At 41.3% G+C, this 17,652-nt stretch overlaps 1 protein-coding gene across 1 annotated transcript in view; it reads right to left on the bottom strand.

Annotated features, from left to right (window-relative positions):
- Positions 1-17,652, bottom strand: part of LOC126100451 (cubilin) — a 771,806-nt gene that overhangs the window by 152,866 nt on the left and 601,288 nt on the right. The window lies entirely within an intron of this gene.

Here is a 17,652-nt window from a genome sequence, read left to right as displayed (position 1 = left end):
ACCATTTTAAAGATAGTGTTGAGCAGCTGATGGGCACATTTGAAAACGGACTGTTGGGTAAGCTATCAGATAAGTTGGATACTTAAAAAAACTACTCATCAAGGGGCAGCAGAAGAAAACATATATAAAAGTACTGAGATTTGCAAGTTTTCAGAACCAGTGGTTCCTTCTTCTAGCCGAAGTCTTGAAGGACAGGGAAGAGGGGTGAAGGAAAAGGACTAGTGAGGTTTAGGAAATGGGGAGAGTTTGGAAAAGACGCAGAACTCAGGGTCAGGGGAGACTTACTGGATAGGATGAGAAAGAAAGACTGATTGTTAGGGACTGCACCAGGCAGGATTTGAAAACCTGAGCTCTTAATGACAAAACATCATACAAGGGTTAATTAGAATGGAAAGTTAAGTGCACTGTATGTGGTATGGGTGGGGGTGACAAAAAATAGACAGGTCAGAAAATGAAAATGTGTAGAAAACTGAAAGGGAGTGAAGGAAGGAACAGCTGCTTAGAAGCAACGCTGAGGCTGAAGAAATTAATGTAAATTAAGGCCAGATGGTGGCAAGAACCAAGGGCATGTTGTAACACCAGTTCCCACATGCTGAGTCTTGAGAAACTGGTGTCTGGGCAAAGAATCCACATGGCATGTGTGGCAAAACAGTTTCTGAGATCACAACTGTCTTTTTTCCTTCTCATCCTGTCTGGTAAAGCTTCCTGACCTGGTGTTCTGGGCAACTCTTCTGAACTCTCCTCATTTCCTAAACCTCACTAGTGCTCGTGCCTCTTCTTACCCATTCAACCCTTCTGCTAGAAGCTCTAAAAGCTAACAAATTTATACACTTTTGAAAGTGTTTTCTCCTGCCACTGATTGGTGAATAGGTTTTTTATCTATACAATTATACAATATTTTCAAAAATTGTTTACTTTTGTACAGGAACAGGGTAATGGGCTGCTAGATGCTGTGTAAGAAGGCTGTGTGCTAAGGACTAAGGAAAGGGAGAGGACAGAAGCGGACAAGTGGAAAGGACTATGCAGGTGTGTTGTGGGTGGGGTGAGGGGGTGGGGGTGGGGGGAGAGTGGGGGGGGGGTGAGTATGAAGGCTGGGGGGGGGGAGGGAAAGTGGGGGGAGGGGGTTGACTCTGAAGGCATGTGTGAAGCTGGAATGAGAGCAGGGATGGAGACAGAGTCAGTTGGAGAACACCAGCTAGTGAGGGTTGAGGCCGAAAATGCACCTGGCCTCAACTTTCACTGGTCTTGTCCACCACCAGGTTCTATACCCTTCCCTGATCCTACCTCAATCTCACATAAACCTTCTACTGACCTCCCCACACATGACCACAGTATCTGGCTGCTGACACCAGACTACCCGCAGCCTTGGCAGCCAGAGACATCATGTGTGTGTAAGTTGCATTTGTGTCTATATATATATATATAATAGAAAGAAGCATTCCACATGGGAAAAATATATTAAAAAAAGATGCTGTGACTTACGAAATGGGAAAGTGCTGGTAGATATACACAATAAAAAATATAAAAAAAAACACACAAACACACACACACAAATATCAAGCTTTCGCAACCCACAGTTGCTTCGTCAGGAAAGAGGGAAGGAGAGGGAAAGACGTAAGGATGTTGGTTTTAAGGGAGAGGGTAAGGAGTCATTCCAATCCCGGGAGTGGAAAGACTTGTGTCTGTATATGTGCGCATGGATATGTGTGTGTGTGCGAGAGTATACCTGTCTTTTTTTCCCCCTAACGTAAGTGTTTCCACACCCAGGATTGGAATGACTCCTTACCCTCTCCATTAAAACCCACATCCTTTCATCTTTCCCTCTCCTTCCCTCTTTCCTGATGAAGTAACCGTGGGTTGCGAAAGCTCGATAATTGTGTGTGTGTTTTTTATTTTTTATTGTGTCTATCTACCAGCACTTTCCCGTTTGGTAAGTCACAGCATCTTTTTTAATGAATATAATAGAGGGAAACATTCCACATGGGAAAAATATATCTAAAAACAAAGATGATGTAACTTACCAAACGAAAGCGTTGGTATGTTGATAGAGACACAAACAAACACAAACACACACACAAAATTCAAGCTTTTGCAACCCGCGGTTGCTTCATCAGGAAAGAGGGAAGGAGAGGGAAAGACGAAAGGATGTGGGTTTTAAGGGAGAGGGTAAGGAGTCATTCCAATCCTGGGAGTGGAAAGACTTACCTTAGGGGGAAAAAAAGACAGGTATACACTCGCACACACACACATATCCATGCGCACATATACAGACACAAGTCTTTCCACTCCCGGGATTGGAATGACTCCTTACCCTCTCCCTTAAAACCCACATCCTTACGTCTTTCCCTCTCCTTCCCTCTTTCCTGACGAAGCAACTGTGGGTTGCGAAAGCTTGAGATTTGTGTGTGTGTTTGTGTGTTTTTTATTGTGTCTATCTACCAGCGCTTTCTCGCTTGGTATATATGTGTGTGTGTTGTCTTATTCTGATGAAGGTCTTTTTGGCCAAGAGCATGCTTGATTGAGTCTTTTTGTTGTGCCTTTCTGCAACTCAGCACTCTGCTATATCATAAGTAGCAACATATTCTTTTCATAATACTGTCATTATTCCAACCTGGATATTCCATTGTTTGATTCTATCAACACCTGAATAGCCCTTTCTTTCACCTTCTCTGTTTTTGTCCTCTCGCATCCCTGCTCCTTCTCCCCAGTAGCACAGCCTCCTGAAATTGCACTTAATAGTCCACCATCCTGTACCAGCAACAACTCAGCACAGCATTGCTGCATCTTCCCCCACCCCTACATCACTATACCTCCCCCTTCCAACCTCCATCTCACTCCTCTTCTGAACTTCAGTATCCACCACAGGTGATACTGCTCACTTCTGTTGGGTTTCAGTCCCTGAAGACAGTGGTTATGTGTGTGTGTGTGTGTGTGTGTGTGTGTGTGTGTGTGTGTGTGTGTGCGCACACATCTAACAAAGGCCACTGCTCAACAACTCCTTTATTATCTCAATTTGTCAAACAATGTGATGAATGATAGAAAAGGAAAAAAATCTTTGATCAGTTGCAGAAGTAAAAATTTCAGATGATATGCTATCTTTTGTTTGAAAATCTTTAATAGTTCATTGTGTGAGCAAAGAACTGTTGCTTGATACAACTGAGAAAAAGGAAAATCATATAATTGGATGGATAAACAATCTGCTCACCAAATGGTGACAGGAGGAAACACATACGAAAGTTAAGGAAATATGCAAGCTTTCAGAGCCCACGGCTCCTTCTTTTGTTAGAAGTATTGAAGGGAAAAGAAGACGGATGAAGGAAAATGACTGATGAGGTTTGGGAAATGAGGAAAGTTAGGAAAATTTGCCTCAGATCAGCAGAGACATGCTGGATGGGGTGAGAAGGAAAGGAAAGGAAGGAAAGTTAGAGAGTAACAGCCTGTTAACAGAACAGTCATTTAAGATGTAGACCATGCTAATATTACAAAAGGGCGGGAAAGGTAATTGGTGTTCTAACTAGGAACACATGGATACACAAGGCCCTAAAAGAGGTACAAATCATTGGATCACAGAGTGACATCAACAAAAATACAATGAAAGTAATTTAATTGTCTCCAACATGAGGGCCCAGAGATCCATGCACGTGCTTCTCAAAACACTCTTGTCGATGATGTAGTGCTGTACATGCGCGATGGACCTGGTGACAGTGTCCAGTGACTGAGCTGTCCCTGACAGCTCAGTCACTGTTTGAATATTGTCCTACACTATGCTTGCCACAGTGGCCTGACTCATGGCCAATGTGGGCTATAGGTGTAGTAACTGCTCGGTCAGTTACTACACCCCTTTTTCTGTGAGTGGGAGGGCAGCAAGGGGGGGGGGGGGGGGGAGGAGACCAGGTGTCTCCATGTATGATGCTGTGACAGAAAATATGTGGCAATTATCTGGGGAGGCACTCAAAGGTCCCAGAAGTTACCAATCTGCCTGGACTGGCATGTACAGATGAAACTGAGTGGGACAAGTGCACCCCCACCGCCCAACGAACCCAGGATGACCACTGGACAGGACCAGTGACAGGAGGGCAGGAGCCCTCTGGTTGTCAGAGTACACAATGAGCTGCAGCTGCACAGAAAGCAACAATGGTTGACTGTGTAACTGGACACCCTCTGCCAATATTACCCTTTTTTATATAGAAATAGCCAATACCAAAAAACACTTTCAAATCTTGAATAGGTTAAAATTATCTCACCTGTTTCACTAAAAGAATTTCATATGATTTTGTATACAATGTATCATATTTCAGGCTAAAATGTATACAAAGAAATTAAATTGTTACAATCGATACAGCTAAAATTATTCTTCTTTTACATATATTTGAAATTACAAAATATCTGGCATATTTAAAATTAATATTATTAATTGCACAATTATTGCAATTATTAAATTTATTTCTGGATTCATTTATAAAATAATGATATAGCTTGGTGAAGAGTCTTCGTTTGTCAAGAAAGTTTTTAAACCTTTTTGTTTGGTTAACTCTTTGGAATATTGTTAGTACCGCAGAATGTAAGTAATAGTGGGCATGCCTCTGATAGAAACAGATGTGTTTTTATATCTGGCAATAACAATGTAATTTGTGGTGTTACAGAAGTGAAAATTGTAAAGATGGTGTAATATTGAAAGAACATGACAAAAAGTAAAATTCATAAGTAAGACAGGCAAATCTTCAAACATTATTATGTTAACTGGAACCCATAAAGTTAAAGAAATTTTAGCTTCAAGAATCTACCCCTAGATGTGACTGCAGGCGACAATGAGAAAATGAAGATAAGTAAAAAAGTTTTTTTGTATCTTACACCTCTCAAAGCTTTTGAAACTAATGAAGAGACTGAAAAATTTAATGTTGATCTGTGGGAGGGTAAGATTACAACTGGAGAGGTGAGGCAATGGAAACCTGGCCTCTGGCCCCATTAACAGCAACACAAGTTTAGTGCAGTGGGAGGTGGTGGCACCAGCTGCAGAAAAGAAACCCTGCTGCCGGTGCTGTCTGAAAGAGAGAATGAGGTGGGGAAGGAGGAGGCACAGAAAGACCTTCTTTTTCCACCTGAGAATAATGTTGCTGAGCAAAAATGAGTGTTTTCAATTCTGAATGGCGATGGGGCAGGACTGCCCCCCACCTCATACTGCAACACAACGGTAACCAGGACCAGATGTCAGCTGGGCTGAAATGTTGCAAGAGATTACAGAGTGAATACTATCCTTAAGCTGCAGAAAAGCATGCTCACAGGCTGCAGACCACTGTCCAAAGAAACAGTTGCAAGAGTTGGGCAATAGAAGTTGCTCTGGGGATACATTTGTTATAGTATGCCACACCGTTGAGGAATGCCTTAAGTTCTCATAGATTAAGTGGATGGTACTAAGCCATAATGGTGGTGACATGTTACATGGAGCACATGCCCTGCGAGGAAATTTCATGACCCAAATAAACACTGGAAGGCTGGATAAAGCGAGACTTCGTGAGATTACATTTGACAATAGTAAATAAATAATGTAAGTCAGGTAGGTGATACTTCTTTGTGGCACCTGTCATGACAATATCATCATGATCATTAATGCAATGAGGAACTATCATCACAACTTGTTCTGAAAACAATTGAAAGGTGGCAGGGTCACTAATGATGCCAAACATTAGCTGTTGATACTGACAGAAGCCAAAAGGTGTATTAGCCACAAGAAACTCTCTGATGCCTCTTCCAATGGAATCTGAAGGTAGCCTTTGGCCAAGATAATTTTCAAAAAGAATTGACATCAGCCAAGTTTGAGAGAAACTCTCTGGGTGGGACAGGGGTGAGTGTCTATGATTGTCTGTGCAGTAACAGTGGCCCTGAAGTTACCATAGAACCAAAACTGACTGGATGCCTTCTCTACAATCATTAAGGTCATAGCCCACTCCTTGAAGAAATCAGTTTAATCATTCCCAATGATGTTAAGCAATCCAGCTCTGTCTTAACCTGGTCACATAAAGCCAGTACCAGTGGCTGCCCCCAAAATAAGTGAGGCCTGATGGAGGGTTTGAGGGCAATGTGCGCTGCGAAATTGTTTGCACAATCTAACGCTGGGGCAGATATATACAAAACCACAGGGCACACAGAATCCAGTTCATGGTAAGGCACTTAGTTTGGCATGAGATGCACAACATACACAACAGAAAAACATAAAGTAGCAACCTAAACCCATTTTCAGTACTCATTTTGCTAACCACCAAGTATTGTAAATTGCATCGGCTGCAAATTAGCCAAGAACAGGAGTCTGCCATTTATTATAAAGGCCTTACCAACCAACGCTTGATGTATGTCATTCATGCTGTATGAAACAAGAGGGGCACACAGGAAGTGACATTCACTGTTCCTGCTACTGGTAATAAGTTTGTCCCTGTTGGCCCAGTTGACTTGTTTGTACTGCAGCTACTTCCTCTTCCCACAGTGGGTTAGGCTCTATGTCCCAGGGCTGAATGCTGTCAACAGTGGTAACATCACTCAATGTCTCTCATAGGTGGCCTGCAGCATGGGATACTTCAAATGACTGTGTAATATTCAAAACCTCTTCTAAGATAAGGACCTCAAATCGTAGGGAAAGCTGACACACCTCCTTATATGGGGTCAGATGAATGACTGTGTCTCTGACCACCATGCCTGCAAAAGGCGCCTGAAACTTATTTTCGAAAAACCGACACTCATGATGAGAATGTGGAGATCAGCTGAGCAAGCTCAATAGGTTTTCTGCAGCTGTTTGCAGACAGCTGGTAGAAATCAACACACAAAGCGATCACATATGTACACTTGTGGTGATAACCTCTTATCAGCAAATTATACATATCATCAAAAGAAAGCAACACTGGTTCTTGCAATGGAGCTAACTGGCAGAGTACATGATACATATGAGAGGGTAAAATAAGAAAAGGGCATAACAAGTCTCAGTCTCAACCGTCTGGAATATCACGAAATGTTGGCAAAGCTGCTTCTCATAAGCACCTCAGTTTTTCATGGATTTCTGCAAGGGAGGAATGGTGGCAGGTGAACAACTGGCAACTGAACCTGGGTCAACATAGGTAACAACTTCTCAACACAACTGTATGCGCCTGCTGTTGTTGCACTGCAGAAGAGACTAGAATAAAGCCTGCATGAAAGAGGCAAATGGCAGAAAAACCACAAAGTCCAAAACCAGGGTGTATACGTGGACAAGTAAAAAATTCCCGGATTTTTTCCGGATTTCCCAGTTAAAAATACACTTTCTCCCGGGTGGCAGTATATTTTCCCTTATCAATCCTTTGAATGGTTTTACACCCGGGTGTACAATATCCCAGCACTTTAAATAACAAAACTCAGGGAAAGACACGTTTTCGAAACATCTTTGATGTGTAGCAACATGTACGCTGCGTATTTTTGTAGTACGAAAGTATAAACTGGAATTCCACCAAACACCGCATGTTACTTTCCGAATAATTGAAATAGAGATTTCGATGCGCTTTTGTAGGCCGTTCGTAGCTTATGTCACTTAATCTCGCCAGCTGATGACAGCGGATATTCAGAGCATAGGACAAAAGGACACGTGATGTAGTCAGCCAACAGCAACATCACTGTTAAGTAGCACGAACACACAAACAGGGACAGTTAATAGTTTAAATTAATATACATAGTGTTGCTACAAGAAAAGCAAAGTTTTCACATATAATATTATTCTCAAGCTGCAAGAGGAGCTAAGCTTTTGCATATATTCTTGATCTTTTTGCGCGTGTTTACACTTTAAGATATATCACACAAATGTGCCAGTAAAATTTTTAATAATGACACATTATGTCTGACCTTCAGCGTTCGAAATTCTTCTAAGTGGCACGTCATCAAAAAGTTGATTTTTAAATGAGAGTCAAACGCTCTGTGATTTAATAAATTCATGGTACACTCTTGCACATAGTTCAACTTACGTAAAAGGATATTTACTTTGAAAGGAACGCTTTTCAAACCACTATTAGCAATATTTTCCCGCGACCTGTTAGAAATAGGTTTGTTTCATCAGTTGCCAGAAAGCGCAGATAACAGGCGACACCGCACTTGGGTAGCTATCATGACGTAGGAACCCGTATGTACGTATGTGTAAAACATTGAAAGATCATACATTATGTCATAAAAGAAACAAGACATCAGAGCATCGGAATTTCGTGAACAATATTAAAATGTGTACATTTAAAGTGCATACTTAAAGTGCACATTCGTATGTTTGGATTCCCAATGATGTAGACCTCGACCTGATATTAAGCTTTCCAGTGTGGTTTTCGGGATGTAAATTTTCTTGGAGCACCAGTACTGTATTATATCATATTTGGTTCTTTATTATGACATAATGCCACCTGTGCTAGAAAATGAAAACGTGCACTTGAAATGCATCGAACAGTTGAAATTAGCTAGTACTGTGGAATTAAACATTTCATTTCAAATACATTGACTGCCTCTGCAGAAAAGGTTAACAAAAGTCAAATTTCTTTAGCAAACAGACAAAAATAACTTCATTGTTCTGCAAGGCAATTAATGCTTGACTGTCAGAAAGGTGGAAATAAAATAAAATCTGAAACTAATGACATATTAGAGCCTTCCTTAATTATGTGAATGTGTTTTAATTCATTTGATAGCTCCCGGCCACAGATATCGGTTTTGTTTTCATTTGACATGAGAGTAAACGAAGGGGAAACAAAAATCACTAAATGTAAACATGGGTCATATGGAGACTACCCACTATAGCTCAGACTGCTCTGCTCATCATCCCCGGATCTACGACATTTGCGAACCGAGTCAATACTAAAAAAAAAAATCGAATTTTCAAAATATGTTCATCTTGTAGCGCACATCTTTCTGAAAAGTCTGAAACATAAAACATATGTATTCGAGGAAATGTAAGATATATTATTTGGTCTTAAGTATGCAAAAGTGTAGTGCCACGCCTCTTCTAAAAGCATTTTTCTACCGCACGTCCAAACTATATTCAGGCGAGTGGAAATTGAAATGCCCTGTGGTGCCTCTCCTGTTCCCAGTCGGCCGGTTTGACAGTCTGCCCCTCTTAAAAAAATATCGCAATTAATAGCGGATAGGATTATTTGTAATCGAGAGAACAAGAACTCTTCAGAAAATCTGAACTCTTTATTGCTTATTAGTTAATAACTTGCTGTTTTGTGGGACATAAAATTAAATATTGGATATATAAAACCAATACTGACAAGAGATAAGCAAGAAATTACACATTTCTTCAAACCTTAGCTCCTAGCATTTTTTTCTCTCTAATCTTGCTACAGCTTTACATGGCGTGCTTTCCTTTCTGCGAAAGAATCTATTATTTCATCAAGGTTCGTCAAACATTTTGCTACATGAAAAATCGAAACGTCGTTATCTAATACTGGACATGCCGTTAATACAAATAATACCCAATACTGGCACTCTCTACAGTGTGACACATAGTGATGGACACTCCTAAATAAACCTGGCCAGAAAAATCTCTTGCGCGTTCTATTGTAGGTCTTAATAAATCCTAAATGTCTGACCTCAGGTGTGTCATGGAATTTCTGTAGAACATCTAAGCACATGTGTTTAGGAATCACTGGTAGCCACCGCTTTCCAAACAGATCAAAGTTTTTCTTGGAAAGTAAACCATTAACTACCTTAAATTGTCCTTTCACATCCTCTGACCAATTTAAGGCAACCATAATTTGAGATATCTTGGCATCCTTCTTCTGCTCAGCAGAGAGATCCTAGAGTGCAGCAAGAGAGTCACTATCTTCATCAAAGTCATGATGGTCTTGCACAGGGTTTCTTGAGAGACAGCCAGCATCTTGGCATTTTCTTCCACTTTTGTGCACTATGGTAGTGTCATATTCTTGAACATGTAGTGCCCACCTGGCGAGTCGTCCTGTTGGACCCTTAAGACCTGTCAGCCAACAAAATGAATGATGGTTTGTAACAACTGTGAATGGCTTTCCACAAAGATACTGTTGAAATCTGCACATGGGCCAGATCAAAGCAAGACATTCTCTTTCTGTAGTTGAGTAGTTTCTCTTGGTTTTTGTGAGTGTTCTAGAAGCATACGCTATAACCTTCTTTTTTTCCATCCAAAATTTCTACCAGAACAGCACCGATCCCATACCCACAGGGATCTGTAGGTGCTCTCTGATCATACAGACCAAGCACAGGGTCAGTCGTCAGAGCTTTCCACAGCACATCGAAAGAATCTTGTTGAGCACCACCCCAGATAAATTTAGCATCAACTTTTAACAACTCTTGGAGTCGCATGGCATTCATACGAAAGTCTTTGATAAAACGACGGTAATAAGAACATTATAGGAGGAAGCTTCTCACATTTCTAATACTTTTAGGAATAGGAAATTCTGTTATAGATCTCACCTTTTCTGGGTCTGGCCACACATCTTCATTTGACAGAAAGATTTCTTTTGCTCCCAAGAATCTCTATCTTGGATTAAGTTTCAGTCCACCTTGTTGGAGACTCTTAAGAACAGCCCTCAGTCTTTTTATATGTTCATCAAATGTCTCTGAGAACATTATAATGCCATCTAAATAACAAAGACACATTGTCCACTTCAGGTGACGTAGAAGATTATCCATCATCTGCTCAAAAGTTGCTGGTGCATTACACAAACCAAACGGCATTACCTTAAACTCACACAGGCCCTCAGGGGTGATGAATGCAGTTTTATCACAATCAGCCTTATCTACTTCGGTCTGCCAGTATCCTGAGTACACGTTCATGGTTGAGAAAAACTTAGCCCCCTTCTGACAATCTAGTGTATCGTCAATTTGTGGAAGAGGGTTGACGTCCTTTTCAGTTATCTTATTAAGCTTCCTGTAATCAACACAAAAGCGCCAACTGCCATTCTTCTTTCTGACAAGGAACACTGGTGATGACCATGGCTCTGCGAAGGCTGACTGATGTCATTCTTCATCATTTTCTCTACCTTGTCGCGAATTATTCGACATTCCATTGCTGACATATGGTATGCTCTCTGGCTTATTGGTTGATTGTCTCCAGTGCTAATTCGGTGCTTCACCATCGATATGTCTAATTCAGAGAACTCTTGAAGAATGGCAAGTAGCTTCTTCTGTTGTTTCTTAGTGACATCTGGTGATAGTCGATCTAGAAGATCTTGTCTCATAGTTGTAGTGCTAATTTTGCCCACAGACTCGACATGGGAGGTTTCTATGACGCTCAGCTGTTCTTCAATTGATGGCTCAGCGTTTGCTATGCACATGCATCTTGTAAGGATCTGCGGTTTTTGGTAACAGTTAACTATCCACAATTCACTGAATCTGTTCTTAAATGAGACGACAGAGGCTGGGATGACCTAGTTATTCTTCAGTGGTATGCTTCCCTTACATTCCACTACAAGATCCATGGGTTGATGCTTGCATGACACGTGACAGTTAACTTTCTAGTGCTGACTGCAGGAATGACCACTTTATCCAGCACACATAGTCACCACACACTTGAATGTGCATCATCCTGCCCAGAGTATCTCATCTTGTCTAGCATAATATTCGAGCAACCACAATCTATAACTGCCAGAGAAGCTTCCAAAAAGTCCCATCTGAAAATGACATTATGACTACACTCTTGTAAGACGATGAATTCTAAGGGCTGTGTGAGGCCACTTATACCCACACGAGTGGTACATCTTCCTGTACATTTTATGTATTTCCCATTAGCCACTTTCAGCAGAGATGTTTTGTTGTCAATGAATACTGTTTTCTGCAACTGGAGACGGTACTTTTCTGAAAGGACTGAATATGATGCTCCAGAGTCCACAAGAGCTTGGGCTGATAGGCTATCCATGAGGATATCAACGTAGTTTCCTATCAATTGTAGTGATTGATAGCGGAGGATTTCTCTTTGGCGGCCTCACTTCCAAGGAAGGTTGTACCCTATAGTTTTCCAAGTTGCGGCGGCTAGGTGATCGGGTGTAGCTTCGAAATGGTGATGGAGACCTTGATCGGTGTGTTGGGGAGCATCCTCTTCAGTGGCTAGCTTGCAGCAATGGTGACCTACGTCGTCCTGCACCTGCATCTTCTCGTTCATCTTCGTTGTCCTGGAGTTGGCATAGGCTAAGATCGGTCTGCTGTCTTCTGGCGCGGGTGTCATCAAATATCCGTTGCTTTTCTCGACAATAGTGCACCACATGTCCCGGTTGTCCATAGTGGAAACATACTACTTGGTTATCCTGGGTCCTCCGGATGTCAGTCTTCCTTGGTGCCAAAACAGGTTCCTCATGCGGCATTGTACAGATGTAACTCTGCTTGGGTCTCGATTTTTTTCACCATTTTAAAGGGAAATGAAGGCTGAGAGATTGGGTTCAATGTCTGTTCCACTTCCTCCCTTATGACCTCTTGAAGCGTCTCGGTCTTTTGCTCGCTGTGCAATCCAAGTGCATCCGAGTGCCTTCTGAACTTCCTCTCTCACTGTCTGACGAAGAACACTTGTGAAATCAGTTGCTTCCTCCATCACAGACATAGAGATGACAATTGGAAGCCATTCAAACTTTTTGTGGGTAATTCTTTTTTTATGCATTGTCTCGATAACTGGCACCATTTTATCAAGTCATCTGCTGTTGAAACCTCCTTCAGGAGTAGGGCTTGATACATGTACTCAGCAATACCCTTCATGAGATGTGCAACCTTATCTTCCTCCTTCATTCTAGGATCCACTATTTTACACAGCTCCAAGATGTCTTCAATGTAGGATGCTGTAGTTTCTCCTGGACGCTGTGCCCTGCACTTTAATTTATCTTCAGCCTTGCACTTCTGTCGTCGTGTGTCACTGAAATACTTGCTCAGTTCCGCCTGGAATACTTCCCAGCTTGTGAACCTCTCTTCGTTGTTCTCATAATATTGCTTGGCAGTGCCCTCCAAGTAGAAAAATTCGTTAGCCAAACACACGGTGTCATCCCATTTGTTAAATTTGGCTATACATTCATATACCTTCAACCACTTGTTTGGATCTTGGCCATCGCACCAGAGAACCCAGAAGGATGTCTCATGTGGTGGCACACAGCTGCTGTCATCATAATGTCCTCTTCTTCTTCTGTCTCTGATAGATTGCAATCTGTTGAATATGGCTCGAATTCGGGTTTCTCGCCATGTAAACGGTGGCTCTGTTGTGGCCTGATGGAAGCCACTGTGTTGTCGATAATGTGCGCTATCATAAGTTCCAATACCCAGCATCTCCACCAGAATAATGTCATGTAGGAGAAGGTGTAATTAGATGAATAACGAACACTAACTTCACTTAACGAAAGTTCATTCAGCACTTGCACATACAAGAGCGCGGAGTGAACTGCCTCCGTCCAGAACACATACAGTATATATACAGCTACAGAATATTCCAGGACAATGATTCTTGACATTTCTGGATACTTCTAGAATTTACTTGAACCAAATATAGTAATTAAAATTATACAGTTCAGCTGAGTTTTGAACTCACGACCCTTCATGCAACAGTTTAGTATCGTAACCACTACACGACGGTGCAGTCAGCTCCTGCTGTGACATTATTGTAGAAGTTATCATATTGTCTTTACAAAATGTGACACCATACACTTGATTACGAAGTGTGGGCTTCATTCAGTTGTAAGTTGATCTGCCTTCCATAACAATAAACATACTCTTTTATCTTGGATAAAAAAAAAGACGGAAAATGGCCACTTTGTGTGCCGTGCACCGGTCGTAGACGCTGAATAGAATATGAAAAGAACCAGAAGTTCATAGTTCAAGAAAGGTTTGAAACAGATCTAGAATGGACATGCGAAGTGAATGAAACAAACAACAACTTGAAACGGAACTGCGACCTGTGGCCACGCAAAGAAGGACAAGTCCGGCTGAGCAAGACTGAGACCGAGACCAAGACAGACGGGAAAGGGACTGAGGCTGGAACGAGACCGGACGACGTGCTGTTCGGGAACGAGACCAACCGTTTCCTGTTCCATGGAACTATACGTAGAAAGCCGCGACTGAGGTGAACTATGAAAGACAACCAAGGTTGGAACAAGACCAGCTGACTCCGGTAACGACTGGTCATATCCCGTTCCCGGGAACTATAAGTAGAAAGCCGTGACTGAAGTGAACTGTGAAAGACAGATCCTTAGAATTCATTCCTCGCTCGTTCCATTCATCTTGGTGAACCATTCCTTTGGACCCATTAGTTCCCGAATTTATTCTCGTTGTCAAGTGCATTATTTACGTATGTATTTTTTGTGATGTTACACAAACAAACAATGTGATTGATAGTGTGTGTGTGTGTGTGTGTGTGTGTGTGTGTGTGCATGTGTGTGTGTGTGTGTGTGTGTGTGTGTGTGGTTTTGTACATCAGGGTGTCTACGTGGACAAGAAAAAAAAAATTCCCGGATTTTTCCCAGATTTCCCGGTTAAAAACACAATTTCTCCCGGATGAAATTGCGTATAAAGCGGGTGAAAATACATCCGGGTTAAGTAATAGAATATTTTCCCTCGGAGCTATAAAACGTATCAGTCCTTTGAATCGTAAAGGTCTTATACCGGCGGAGGATGTCCCACCACTTTAGGAAACGAAATCCTGGAAAAACAATGCGTTTGGAAAGTTTTTTGATGCGAGACAATTATTTTCGTATTGCGAAAGTATTTACACAAATTCCACAAATTACAGCACGGTAGCTTCCGAAACTCTAAAATAGAGATTGCGTTGAGCGATGCACTTTCGTCAGCCAGTCATAGCGCATGTCACGTGACCTCGCTAGCGAATGACGGCAGTTATTCAGAGCACGAAGCCTACGAGAAAGACAGGCCACGGCGCATACGTTACGAAGTTACGCCGAGCTCGCTCAACTCAGCTAAGTGCGTTTCTACACCGGTTAACTCGTAAGCAGATGTGTATGTACGAACGAGAATTGCATCTATTGGCATCCACTGTTATTAGTCCTACAATGATAGGAAGTCCGTAGGCCTACTAACAGGCTCTGATTTGGCAATTAAAATCGTGCCAAAATGATTATCAGTTGCGTAGAAAAGTCGAAGTGTTCTGGCATGAAGAGACTTGTGACATTGCTCAGTAACACATTATGCACATTTTTTTGAAGGTCAATTACACTTTTTGGCATCGATTGCGTAATTTTTTATCTATGAAAGAACAACATTAAATATGAAAACTAACCTGAAGCTCGGTCTTTTTTTAGTGTGTGTTACATGTTAAGTCATATCAAATACAAATGTGCCGGTAGAATTTTAAATAGTGGCATAAATGACTTATCTTCTGGGCCCGACATTTTTCAAATAGCTGATCCTCAAAGTGTTACGTTTTGAATGAGAGTTATAAAGCCCTGTGATTGAAGAAATTCACTGCACATTCTCACACGTAACATAAATCATCTTGCATGGAAATTTACTTTGAAAGTAACACATCTCAAGCCACTATTCGTAATATTTTCTGGTGATCTGTTAGAAATTTAAACAGTTGTGACGTCACGCACATTAAGGCCCGTCCACACGCAACGATCTGTCTGCGCACATCACATCTGCGCAGACAGATCGTTGCGTGTGGACAGAAGATTTGCCCCAACCTGAGGTGTGTGCAAACCTGGAAGTTGGAGTTGGAGGTTTGAGCGAAACCTCTCAAATCTGTGGGTTCAAACCACGTCTGCGCAGACAAGTTGGAGCGTGTGGACAGGAGATCACCGCAAATCTGGTACGAAACAGCTGTTTGCTCGGTCTAGTGTTTGTATTTGTGCGCATAGGGCACTAAAATGACTGATACTCGTCAGTGTTCTAAAGAGTTTGTAAGTGAATTCATTGAAATATATAGAAACTACCCATGTTTGTGGAAGATTAAAAGTAAAGAATATAGTGCCCAAGACAAAAAGACAGCAGCATACAATGCTCTAATTGAAAAATTGCGGGCAGTTGACGCCTCGGCAAACAGAGAAATGGTAATAAAAAAAAATTCGTTGTGAACTGGCGAAATTATTTGTAGATGGATGTCGAAACTTATAATTATCTCTTAAAGCTTGTAACCCCTCATATTATGAGAAAAAAATACTTGTATGAGAAGGGCAATTTCTCCTCATAAACGGCTGGCGTAACATCAAGATTCCTAGCAACAGGAAGGAGCTACAAGGATTTGGAATTTTCAACTTCAATATCGAAACAAGCGTTGAGTAAAATAATACCCAACACATGTGAAGCTATTTACGCTGTCCTGAAGAATGAGTTCATGAAGGCAAGTCAAGTAAATTAAGTCTGTCAGCGAACTGTTTACCGAAAAGAGTTATCCAAAGTTCAGAAATCTAGAAGATCTGGTGTAAGAGTAGATCAAGTATACCAGCCAACGTTATGGTATTTTTATCTGCTTGGCTTTCTTAGTGATCAAGAAACGCCAAGACCAAGCAGGAGTACAACTGAAGATGAAATTGGAGTGTCAATGTGCGAGGAAATGGAACACGAGGTAATGTAAAACAAAACAGGTTCACCCTGCAACTCTCGCAGTAAATGTACGTGAGAAAACTGCTTTCGCTTTAGCAGCCACTGTCTTCACCATTTTGACCGCCTTCTCTGTTTCCTGCGGTTGGTCTGAATGTTTTTTGCAACACAAGCTGCGAACACAGACCACAACAGAACTTCCTCCATTTCTATATTTCAAAATAACTGAATTAAGTTTTTGACGTTTACGGGGAGCATAGTCGCTTGCCACTGATATTTCTTTTCTACACCGACAGATGGCGGGCGAGTAGTAGATTGGGGTTTGTGTCGTGTGAACACACCACATTTGCAGTGATCTTTTGCATGTACAGACATCTGCGCCAATGTCTGCGCAGACGGATCGTTGCATGTGGTCCGGGCTTCAGTTGTTACGGACGTACTGCATAATCTTCGACCTAAAGCCTTTGACACTTTTCAGTGTCGGCAAACTGGTCTGTGCATTGTGTAAATTACCCATTTTCTATCCAACTAAACTTTTATTTTGGTGTTATTCTCTGATTTATGTTTCATTGCTGCAGTATTATTCAGCAGTAGTGGACTAAAGTTCTTTGTCAGCGTATCTGATCTTACACGTCAAACCTACAAAACTGAAATCTAAAACAAAGAAAAATCCCGGAATTCTAAAAAATTCCCGGGTTTTTCCCGGATCTCCCGGATGTCCCAGGCCGTATACACCCTGTACATAAATGATGATGAACAGTACCTAATAACCTCAAAAAGACGACTGCAGTGTAAGAGATGCAGAATAACACACATTCCAACACCACAAAAAATATATATTTCCACTTGACAAAGAGGAAAAATTCTCAAAATATGTCATGGTCATGCTAAGCATGAAAGAATACTTAACTAGTGCAGTATTGCATTATTTAAATGATGAATGACAGATGCAGGCTTTCAAAAACAACAATTATGACGTATGGTATTGAGTCAAATGTTCCTACTTCCCAGACAGTTGTCAGTTCCAGTTATATCAGTGGTTTTTATTAGATAATAAACCTTAATTAGATAATAAACAAGTCTCTGACAAGTCTTTTGATGCCTGTTATGTACATATATCACATATAAAGTGCAAGGGGGTTTCCTATTGTGTTACTTTTACAG

This window comes from Schistocerca cancellata, chromosome 9 (assembly GCF_023864275.1).
Source record: "Schistocerca cancellata isolate TAMUIC-IGC-003103 chromosome 9, iqSchCanc2.1, whole genome shotgun sequence".
In the NCBI taxonomy this organism is placed as follows: Eukaryota; Metazoa; Arthropoda; class Insecta; order Orthoptera; family Acrididae; genus Schistocerca; species Schistocerca cancellata.
This window is presented reverse-complemented; position numbering and strand designations above follow the sequence as displayed.